This window comes from Opisthocomus hoazin, chromosome 2 (assembly GCF_030867145.1).
Source record: "Opisthocomus hoazin isolate bOpiHoa1 chromosome 2, bOpiHoa1.hap1, whole genome shotgun sequence".
In the NCBI taxonomy this organism is placed as follows: Eukaryota; Metazoa; Chordata; class Aves; order Opisthocomiformes; family Opisthocomidae; genus Opisthocomus; species Opisthocomus hoazin.
Genome location: NC_134415.1, coordinates 65,256,869 through 65,266,345, shown reverse-complemented (window position 1 = coordinate 65,266,345; position 9,477 = coordinate 65,256,869). Strand labels below are relative to the sequence as shown.

General features: G+C 43.5%; 1 long non-coding RNA gene across 1 annotated transcript; it reads left to right on the top strand.

Moving 5' to 3' along the window:
- The first annotated feature begins 109 nt into the window (after positions 1-109).
- Positions 110-9,281, top strand: LOC142360566 (uncharacterized). Its single transcript, XR_012763167.1, has 4 exons — positions 110-189; positions 583-689; positions 7,415-7,527; positions 7,805-9,281. It is a non-coding gene; the product is annotated as an uncharacterized LOC142360566 (long non-coding RNA).
- The last annotated feature ends 196 nt before the right edge of the window (positions 9,282-9,477 follow it).

Sequence of the window (9,477 nt, the reverse complement as noted above, 5' to 3'; positions counted from 1 at the left end):
CGGCGACTCCAGGGCGGGGCGGAGGCGAGGAGGGGCGCCGGGCGGGCCGTGTCCCCGGGGGCGGCGGGGAGCCGCCGGCTCTGCGGGGCCGCGTCCCGGCCCTGCCGCCGCACCGCCCGGGGGAAGCCGGGGTGGGGGTCCCGCAGCGAGCCACAAGCCGCCGCTCCGCCGTCCCTCCTTACCCCTGAGGTATATATATATATTTTACTCAATATTTTTGAGGAAAGGGTCAAATCTAGAAAGACTTTTCTGTTCAGGTGTCTTCACAGAATCACAGAATGTTCGGGGTTGGAAGGGACCTCTGTGGGTCATCCAGTCCAAGGCCCCTGCCGAAGCAGGGTCACCTACAGCAGGCTGCACGGGACCTTGTCCAGGCGGGGCTTGAATACCTGCAGAGTCTTGAGGAAAAGACACTGGGCGCGATGGGTTGACAGCAGCTTTCCTTTCCACTGACGCTTGCGTTTGCTTGCTTTAATCAGTATTCCCTGCCTCAGTTCCTCCTTCCCCTCCGTAAGGCCTTGCATGCCTCAAGCCTGCCCTCACGGCACGCTGGAAGGCTGTCATGTTTTTCCTTCTTCCCAGCCTCAGCACCGGCAGCTCGTGTGAAATGGTGTCCTGGTTCCCGGCGGCGGCATCAGGAGCTTTCGGGATAAACTGGATCTCCGTGTGCGCATGCAGAAGCAGACGGGGTACGTTCTGCGGCACAGGTCCACTCTGAAGACCCTGTCTGGCTTTTATAAATGACTCACCCAGTAGCTCAGTCCAACGAGGCCTCATTTTAAGAGAGAGCCTAGACTTCAAGCACGTGCTCAGATGCCCCCTCCCTGAAAGTGTTCAAGGCCAGGTTGGATGGAGCTCTGAGCACCCTGCTCTAGTGGAAGATGTCCCTGCCCATGGCAGGGGAGTTGGAACCAGATGATCTTTAAGGTCCCTTCCAACCCAAACCATTCTGTGATTCTGTAACACCAAATTAGCAGCACACGTGGACGTGACACTGAATTCACGCAGCATGCATGAACGTCAATGCTTTGAGTCATTATTTCCAGGGGCAAATCAGGGGTGCTGTTCCGTACGCAGTCTCTGCGATGCCTTGTTACAGCAGGAGCTGCCTCCGTGTTCCTCCCTGGCATTGACCCAGTTTGCTCTATTATTATGAAAAGCAATAGTTATAAATAGTTACAATGCTGAGTCTTGTCTCCTGTAGCACTGGACAGGTAGGAGAAATTTCCCTCTATTTGTCCTGCTGCAAAGACCCACCTTCTTCAGATTGGCTTCATCACACTTACAGGTTTAGCTTCCCCTTGCAGAAACAGTACTGTACCTCTGATTTTAAAAGCAGACTTTGAGCACCTTGCTGTGATAAATAGAGCTCAGTGCAGGAAGATGAAAGAGGATTTTTGCCAAAGATAGTGTCTGTAAATGCCTAAAAAAGTGGGAGAAAAAGTAATTTTAAAAATAGGCATGCATGCAGAGTTAACACAACCATGCATGACCAAGTGTTTGGGAGCAGCAGGAGAGGGCTGGGAGGGAGAGGAGAGAGAATGAGGAAACGCTGTGCTTGGAGGTAGAGGTTTCCACTTTGGCAAGGGCGCTGCAGGGAAGTGTTGCTTCGGCTCGTGAAGTGTGACAGTATCTACCCGTTTCTCTCGAGGGTTGGTGAGCGTGTTCTGTAAATACTTTTGTACTTTAAAGTAGTAAACACTGAGATGGAAGCATCAGATTCACATAGAAAAGGGTGGAGATGAGGGGTTTAGCTTGAAGATTGTCACTGATAATAAGTAAGCACTGGAGATACGTGCTTACACAGAACAAGAGGAATGGTAGGCAGGGGAAAAATATCCTCATCTTTTTTCTCTTCTCTTTCTAGTTTACACACCATACAGTAGATAGCAATTAAACTGAAATATAACCTGTGGTATAGTGTGATCAGTTGGAAAAGTGAGACCACGAGAGACTTCAATTGATCACACAATAACAGATGGGGTAATAAAACCTGGGACAATAAGGAATATTTGCAGAACAAATGAAAGATCAACTTCCCTTCTGTTGCAGAAGCAAGAAAATAGGCAAGTGTTAAAGAACAATCTAAAAGGCAAATTGGTGAGAGAAAGAACATATGGCAAAGATGGAAACTGTTAAATATACACAGAGGAAAATGTATGTTTTTAAACAGTCTTTACAGCACGCCTGCTTCTAGCCTTTGCAAGCTTTTTTTTGCTAACATTTGTGAAGAAATAATTCCCTGGATCTCTGTATTACAAAGCATGAAGGAACTAGGTCCAAAATATAGGTTCAGCAAAAGTTTAAAGAAAAGCACAATAGGCAAAGGAAAGAGAAAATGAGGCTTTACCACAGGTGATCTGAACAAAATTGCTACCAAGATTTCTTTTTCCCCCACCTATTTTTGTAAAGGAGATTATGCCATGTTTCGAAAGTGAATGCAATCAGAAATGGAACGGGAATCAGCTCTGTCCAGGCACTGAAACTATAATTTTCAGTACAGTATCTAAACAGCAACATCCAGTGCATTCCATCCTCCATTCTGCTGGGAAAAGAAGAAACACAACAAAAGTGGGAGCCATTGATAAATTACTCAAATACTGGAATCTCTCGCAACTACTCAGACTCTGTTGGCACAGTCTGCTGCAGGGCCGGAGGAGCCTGGCGGGCGAGAGGCGGTGCCCGTGCAGAGATCCAGCCTGCAAGGGCAGCTCCAGGCACAGCCAGAGCCCGCTCACTCTCTGTGGGACATGCAGGACCTCGTATGTCCGGCACCTCAGCAGCCCCAAATGGTCTTCGGCTTCTGGGTGAGGCAGATGTGCGGAGGAGAGGTACCCAGATGAGTGCTCACTGCCATCCCCAGCTCCGTGAGTTCCCAGCAGCGTGGATGCGGCCAGTGGTCCTCATCCAGCAGTGACCCCTCCAAGGCCCGTCTGTGAGAGGGTCATCGCAGACTCAGCTCCTAACGTGGGCAGGAGAGCTGCCTTTAAACATGTGCTGGAACTGCAGATTTCAGTGAGAATGCCAGACCCTGTTGTTCCCTCAGTCTGTGCCCAGCTCTTAGATAGAAGGTCCCATAGAGTTCATTGGGACTGTCCTATATCTAAAAGAAAGACCTGCCAGCTGTCTGCCAGTTGCAGGGGTGACAGAGGGTGACAGGGCTGTGGCTGACACGTGGGCGCTGCCCACTTGTGTAGTGGGATAAGCAGCAGAGATGTATAAACCCTCCCTAGGCCCCATAGCTGGATCTAGCCTTGTGCAATTCTTTGCCAGGTCAAAAGTACAGTTGAACAGAATTGAGGTCAAAACCCCTGTAAGTAATACCCTTTTTTCTATATTTCTATGTTTGTTCTAAACAAGTAGTTATTTCTCTGTCTGCTGCAATTCACCTTTCTTGTGGTAGTATGAAAAAGACAAATTAAGAAAATTAAATGCATAAATTTCTACCTATCCCTACCTACAGCCCCGTTTGAATACATCACAGTGAATCTTGTCATTCATGGTAATACGAGACCCACAACACGGAGACAACAGCAACGCTGATGCTTATCACCCGGGCTACGCTTCGCAGCAGTGAGCTGTGTTCTCAGCAGAGCTTTTTCTGGGTTATGACTCATGCAGAGCCCTGCTTTGCTGCTCCTCTCCCACCTACTCTGACAAACAAGAGAGTTACAGGTAAATAAATAAATAACCAGCTATTATTATCAACCAGAATTCAATAAAGAAATTTCATAAAGATATTGCTACATGTCTTGCATGCATGTGCATCTGGATCCTGAATCCAACATCACTTGTGCAATGACCTGTGCCTTGCCCCCTCCCACTCTGAAGCCTCAGTTGAAGCTCTCCTGTTTCAGGCCTTCTTCTCAGTTACTGCCATTTACCTATAGCAGTAGGCAAGCGGTGAAAGGAGGTTTCTGAGGACTCTTCAGCCAGGGAAGAGTAGGTGGAGGGGTTGGGAGGAAAAGACGAAAAAGCCAAAGGATGCAAGCAGTAGGGTAATTACAGAAGCAAGTCTGGGCAGTGGGTGAGAGCTTGCCGACAGCAGCTCTGTCATCCTGCTTAAGGTCTTTCTAACGATGTAGGTAGGGTTTGGGGTTTATTTGTAAGGGTTTCACCTTTCTCTTTTTTCTCTGTGTGTCTCAGCACAGTTAAAGGTAACCAGATGGAAGCTACAAGAGCGAGTCAGAGTTTATCTGAGGCTGGTGGAGAGCACCCTTCACCCTGCCCACAGTAGCATAGCTGAGCCTGCAGGGATTTCAGGAGCTGAACGGTGGGGCCAGTGGTCTTGTACCACTCAGTTAACTTTGACAAAGTGAATTAACGTAGGAGTGAATTAACGTCTGGATGGGAGAGGATATGTCCTCTATGAGCATGCTTTGCCTATGCTACTTTTCATCTCTTTGATAGATTAGTGAAGTGGCAAAATCTTGACATAATCATAAACTCTTGACTACCTGAAAGTAGGGAAGGCCTTTTCACGGCTCACCAAAAAAGGGGACCTCAGTGTCTGTTAAGATGTCTAGGCGCAGCCAGAAAGTAAACAGTTACAATAACAGTGTTCATGTATGACACATTAGGATACCATCAGGGTGCACAGCCAAATGACTTAATCTTCTATGAAGATACTTTTATTGGGAGCCCATTAAAAAGCTGCTATAAATTCATTCTTTTGGCTGAACTGGTGTAAGCACCTCAAAACATAGCAACAACTTTCCAGTTTCTTGAGCGTTAGGCTTTTGGGCTCATCTTTCTGAAACACTTAGCTGTTTCCTCTCCTCCTGCCATTTTATGTTATTTTCTTTTTTTGAGGGAGGGGGAAATATTTTTTTGGTGTGCTAATATTGCAACAGTGAAGCTCTTCCCTCAGGCTGTTTTTATTTTGTGGACATCTGAAAGATTTGGGATCAGATTACATACTGGCAAGTAGGACAATGGCATTGCCATAATGAGCTGGAGGCTAATTTATAGGCTTTGCAGTTGTGAATGCATTAGCATGCAAATCATGAGCAGCCTCTGCCTATAAATAAAAGAACTTACCTTGCCAAGAGATGGCTGTCCCAAAAATGTAATGAGTATTATAAATTATAAGCAGGTGTTAGATTTCAGCTTCCTTTGTATTCTTGTTTGCGCTTCTCTAAGGGAACATTGAAAGATAAAAGGTACAATACAGTGCATGGCACAGGCAGCTATAATCTTTGCTGCCCAGTGCTATTACTACTTTTACCAACTGCTACTCCTTCTTTTGTTAGAAAAAGAGCTATTCAGACTTGTCAGTGACTTTGAATAATATGTTACTACATGGTACTACTTGGAAAAGGAAGGATGAACCGTGCTTAATGCACTGAACTGACCTGTGGCTTATGAGAAATTTTCTATTCACAGTTCTGCCTCAGACATAGCGCTTCCTCACACTTTGTGTGTGGTCTTGTGCAAATCATTTAAGCAGCACTATTTCTTTAGCTAAGCAACCAGCAAAATTAAAGCTTGTTTTACCTGTGTTTTTTGTTTAGATAGTGTTTTGGGGTAAACCCTGTCTTTACTGTCTATCTGTAGAGGGATATGTATGTTGGCACATGTCGGGCACTCCTGGCAGCAGAAATAACAGCAGAAATAGCTTCTGAAGTTACAAATTCAGAATATACTTAGGAATTAAGTCAGATCACAAATTCAGAAGATATTTAGGAATTAGCTCAAATCCTATGAGAGCAAAAATCTAAGGTTTTTCTCTTTCTTTTGGAACTTGATGAGAAGAACTTACCAAGACTGCACTTACTGATCTAATTGGCTCTATCAGGCCGGGAACACATGCAGTGCTGATGTCTCTATGACTTTGCCAGCTTCCTGACACTCCCTACTTCCCCAAAATACCTTTTAATGACAGAAGAGCAGAAGCAGCAAAACTGAGGAATTCCTACAAGTTTCATCAAAAGACATTGCCTTCTGGAGAAGAGAAGCCCAGAGTATTGCCTTCCCCGCCTAAGGGAGAAGCTCTACAGTGAGCTCACAGAGAACTGCAGAACCATTAACTTTTGATGCTCATAGAGCTACTCATTTCTTCCTGAAGTCATATTTTTTTGAGGTTCACTCCAGTGGAAGAAAAATCACTTTCAGGTGAAATAGGCCTGCTGGAGAGAAGGCACACTGACAGCTTTGCTTGTTTTATGGACATGTTACATCAAGCTAAGCCTTTGCCATCTGCTCTGCCCCCGACTGTAAATGGGAAAAAAACCCAACCAAACAAAGAGAACAAATCACAAGAGCATCAAGGAGATAAAAGTGATTTAACTGCCTGTATATGCTCTGCCAACAATGCAGCTTGCACTGAAGATGATCTTTCTCATGATTCAGACACAAATCATGAAGAAAACAGTTCACATACAACACACTAAATTTCCTGCTGAGCTGGAGTTTCCTTGAAGCAAACCTGACTCCACAAGAGCGTTCAACTGTACTTCTATGAAATTATGCGAGCTTTATGTAAAGAATGTCCTTAAATGTTTTTTATATTGTTTCCAGCTTGGCAGTAAGTCACAATAGGGTGTGAAATATTTACAGGATAATGCCCATAGTGGAGGAATGCGTGAGGAAATAAATGGCTTTTGTAGGTAACTGAACTGAGACTTCTGAGAAGCACAGAAGGCATTCACTGAAAATATGTCTCCGTGCCATGTTCAACAAGGAAACAGTTGAACAAACACAAACGTGAAGATGGTAGTTTTCTGGCCATGTGAGAATTTGGGAAATACATGCAGCTAGTTTGCTAGAGAAAAGCCATCAGAAAGCATTGAGGTGAACAGATTAATGGGGCAAATAATTAAGAGAGGGGAAAAAAGCAATGAGATTCAGCACATGCAGGTGTCAATAACGATGCATCATCCTTGGGAAGCTTACATTTTGCACTCAGTGACAAATCCTCGTATCGACATACAGTTTGTTATATAGTATTCTTGCTGCATTATTAAGCACAAAGACAAAAGACATGAACCATCCATGCAGCGTAACGTAAATCACCGTAATGCTCATTCAGGGTTTTCCCTTAAGAAATGAAATTATAGTCGAATGTGTTGTATTCATCTGTGGAATGCAAATTCCTGTAGAACTGGATTCATTGTGAGCATAACGGGGAAAGATCATTAATGAAAAGATTAACAAGCAGTGTATCTATTCCCTGAATTTCTCTTTAAGTTAATTAAGTTAGTAAAATTTAAGTAGCATCCAGACATTTGATTCTCTCTCAGGATTATGAAACGAGAGACTCTAAATTGTGGTATATATATGCCTCCACATGAAAAAAAAATAGGCCTACCTCTTCTGCTGGTGTAACTCTACTGGACTGTCTTCTGTGATTTTGAAGGACCTGTGTCAGCTCACAGTCTTGCAAATACCTACAGTGGCTAACCTCTATTTACAGCAACGGCCTACGAGAATGAAGGCAGAGAATACAGGCATTGCTGCTGCGCTCCTCAGAGGGTCGAGTGCATGCCCGTACACTGAAGTATCCAGCAACTGCAAGATATGTGTAAGGTATGTTAACTTGTGTTATTGGGAAGGATTGTGGTAGCTACAGGACTTGCTTCCACTGCTGAAGGGAAATCCTATAACAGCGACTGACCCCTGCGCAGGAAGGTGTGTCTTCATTCAGTGGCCGATAACAGTAAATTAGTTTACAGCTATTTGCACAAGGCTAAACGGAAACAAATGGAACCTGGGAGCTTAATTAAAAAAAAAAAACAAAACCAAAACAAACAAAAAAAACCCCAAAAATTTGTTTTTCATATATTTTGTATTTATATCTCCTTAGGTAACATGAATAAATCCACTTATTTTGATATCTGCATTGCTGTTCCTTAATGAGTCAATGATGCTCTGCTCTTCTGCACCATAAAGATCAGCTTACTCTTGACATGAGCAACTATTGGACCAATTTCTTCCTCCATGAAGAAATTATTCAACTTAGATACTTGGTATTTAAGAAGATAATGTTTTCATCTTGCACAGAGATCAGAAAAGGCACAGTAAATTAAATGAACAATATTCTTATTACTAATGACATGTGACTCTATGAGATAAATATTGTATGTGTAATATATATATCTCATTTATAAAGTTAGCTGGCATTACAGGTGGGACTACCTTAAGGTTACCTGGCAACCGCGGCAGTACAATCTCATTTTCACTCACTTTGCCAAATAAATCTTGGGGCTGAAATCTTCCATCTGGGTAGGAGCAGGGGTGATTGCTTTGCATTTCAATCAGATTAGCTTCACTGTTTCTAGACAAAAGAGCAAAGATAATGTTTTGCCAATGTTAATACAATCTGATAGCCTTTCTTTGAGCAGATGCACTGTCCCTGTTTGTTGTCATGAAGAATTAAAATGAAATGTACGAGTGGCTTATGTATCAGGGTTATGCTTTTGCTGCACTTTTGAAAACTTGGCCAAATTTCTCCAAATTTCGGAAAATCAGCCTACACGTGTTCAGTAAGGCCACTAAATTTTATCAGCTAAAGTCTCTGAAGATTCTTTTTATAGTTATATGCTAATAGTCTACACTGCAAGGGACTAACCAGAAGTTTTCCTCTATTTGTAAACCTGCACAGCTGTAGGTGGTCATTAGCATGTGACGCAGGAGCTGAGAGCAAGCAGACTTGCTTATCCTGCACTGTAATTGTGTCCGTGTAACTTAGCAGTGCCCAGCCTAAGCACAAATTGGTTACTCATGTTCTAAGCGGAGAGTACTGCAGTAACACATAGCTCAGTCCGAGTTACTCCAACCTGATTTAGAACTGTCCCACATTAAGGAATATGTTATCTAACGCTAAAGGTCTACAGAAGGGATAAATTTCCTTTTTTTTTAAATAAAAAAGACAGCAGGGCTGACTGAGGGGAGACATTGGCAAGGGGCAAGGTAGGCTGATGCTTGTACAAAGTGAACTGTGGCTGGCCTGGGAAGAAATGTGGGACAGGAGGGCAGTGAGAATAGCTGAAAGCATTGCAGAAAGAGAGGAGATGTGATGGAGCACAGAGGAGCTAGGGCAGAACTGGGCAGGGTGAACAAGGAGGCCAGGACTGTGAGGAGTCGTAAAGCTGGATGAGCATCTACACTTCATCACAATGCACAAGCTGCATCTTAGTGTTCTTTTAATAATTGTGCTTTTGTGTGTACATGCTAACTAAACACGAGAATATACCAGCCAGAATAGCAAAGGTAGATGAAAAAGAAAAGAGGACAGTCATCACCTCTTGTAAACTAGCTGTCAGGAAATCATAGCAAGATTAATTCAGAACATCTTTAATTCACACTAAACATCATATATTATTGTACGTGGCTGAACATTCATCGGTGTTTAAATTTTACACAGAAGAACTTCTGCATTAAAATCAAATGTCTTTTTGTAAAATATGGCATATACACAAAATTATTCTGAGAAATTAAGTACCTGAAAAGGCAAGTACCTTATGCTCCAAGAAAAGA